A 2,535-nucleotide genomic window follows, 5' to 3' on the forward strand; every position below is an offset into this window, starting at 1 on the left:
CAAAGCTGCAGCCAAATGTGGCCTTGGGGAAAATCCAAAGAAAATTGCATTCTCAGAGGTTTCCCCATTGAAACCTTCACTTCAGAGCCCCACAGCACAAAATCTGGCCTCATGACTTATCAATAACTCCCTTCTAAGCGATTCTCTCCCTTTCTTCTTATCCCATAAGCTATTTACAGATAATACTTAGGTGAAGTCAATCCCTGGTGACCTTCTGTTCCTCGGGGAAGACAAGTGTTAGTCTGCCATGGTGTACTCACGTCAAATTTGACACAGCCAATATAATCTTTGAGAATTTTTCCTGAGGTTTTAGAACTCACTGGGACCTGACTTGCATAATAATTAGCCTTCAAAATGGAAGGAGTAGCAGAAATGTACTTGACAATAGAACTCTTGTGCACAAGAAAAGAGAGAAGATTTCTGTGGGGTTTTACCCGCCCCAGTTTTCTTAGTCTTTGACACTTAGCCCATGGCCCTAAGAAGAGTGGAAATACCAACTCTAGGAAACCAAAGAGATGGGCTTGTGGCAGAATTCTCTTTTCTGTTCTGTGAGAATGAAGATTCTGAGATTTTCTGAATGGGTCAGTAGCAATTTCCGTAATCCCCCAAAAGTATCTGTTCTTGGAGTCTGAGAAAACATTGAAACAATTCTGCCACAGTGTAATGTAAGAATTAATTTGGATATTATATCAAAAGGTAAAAGTAAAATATTACTGGACAAATACTGTCCCTTCATAATCTTGCCATCTCTATTCCTGTCCAGGTAGGCAAACTTCATTAATATAGTGTCTGTGGTATCAAAATGTGACTTCCAGATATTCGTGAAAATAGTAATGATTTATAAATTCATTGGAAATACATACAGATAAAATAGCAAATGTGGTCCTTTTTGATGATTGTGGAAATTAACATCACAGCTTGTAAGACTAAAAAATAATCAGTTCCTCACAATTAATAGAAAATGTTGTGGTTTTAAAGAGGCATGTTTTTCTTCATGTAGTGCCTCAAATGTGTTTGCTGATGGTGCACTGGACTATTTTAAAACACTTCTGGCTATGGTGCCTTTAACCAACACTTTTATTTAATGAAAAATGCAGTAATAAAAGTCATCAATTTGTAAATGAAGAAAGACTCATTTAGTAGCATGTGATTGCCGAAGAGGAGAGACATGCAGCAGGCTCCAGTTCTTGCGAGCCGTGGCACCCCGTAGATGCAGCCCACAGATGGGTTGGGGATGTGCAAAGACACAGGGGGCCACCCCTACCTGGCAAAGCTGACAGGGCCAGTGTGTCCCGAAGGTGGCACTTCTACCCCCGTGAGGCTGGAGGGCAGAGCATTCAGCTGAAGATTATTCCTGAGTCTCAAGGCTTTGGACTTGCTCAGGATGGGTTACTCTTTTCTTCTCTAACACGTCTCCCTTTTAGAATGGGAATGTCTGCCCATGACTGTCCTGCAATTATATTTCAGAAGCACATAGTATGTTTGATTTCATATATTCCTAAGGAGACAACGGTTTGCCTCAGTATGGATTGTACCTAGAGTGTCATCAGTATCTGATTTAGATGATGTTTAGGTAATACACTGGACTTGGAATTTAAAGTTGATGCTGAAAGGAATGAAGACTTTGGGGCTAAAGGTATGAAGTACATATATTTTGCATGCAAGGACCAATGGTAAAATGATACTGTCTAAATGTTTGTGTTTCTCCAAAATATGTAAGTTGAAGTTCTAGCCCCAAGGAAGTGGAAGCTTTGCAGAGTAAATACATTAAGAGGATAGAGTCCTTTATATTTCCTGCCCTTCTAGAAGAAATCCCAGGGAGATCTCGTGTTAGTTCTTCCATTTGATGCCAAAGCAAGAAGATATTCCACCATACATAAACCAGAAAGTCGACCCTCACCAGACACAGAATCATGCAATCTGTTGGTGCCTTGATCTTGGATTTCTCAGTCTCTAGAGCTATAAACTTCTGTTGTTTATAAATTACTCATTCTAAGACATTTTATTTTAGCAACAGGAGCAAACTGAGACAGGAAAGAAAAAGATCAGAATAAGAAAGTCAATGCCTACTTTAAATTTTGTGGTCTTTTTATGCTATAGTATTTTTATTCATTTATAAAAATGAAAAAGAGAACAAAATTTTGAAAATGATATTAAAACGCATAATGTGAGTAATTTAAATTTCGATGTGAAGTAATTATTGTTTGTCTTTTATAATAATAATTGTATAAAATTATTACTTTTTTTTTTGCAGATTTTGGCTGGGGCTGGGTTTGAATCCATCACCTTTGGCATGTGGAGCCGGCACCCTATTCCTTTGAGCCACAGGCACTGCCTAAAATTGTTACTCTTAAAAAATAATTCCATTAATATGTTGAGAAACTGATCGCATTTGTTACTTCTAATAATCACTCAATTTAGTTATTTACACATCATCTTTAAAATTAAAAATGCTCCTGTAATGTTATATATATTTATATATATATATATATATATTCAAATGAACATTTACAAAGAAACAAGAAGTAATTTCCA

This window comes from Nycticebus coucang, chromosome 1, assembly GCF_027406575.1.
Source record: "Nycticebus coucang isolate mNycCou1 chromosome 1, mNycCou1.pri, whole genome shotgun sequence".
Lineage (NCBI taxonomy): Eukaryota > Metazoa > Chordata > Mammalia > Primates > Lorisidae > Nycticebus > Nycticebus coucang.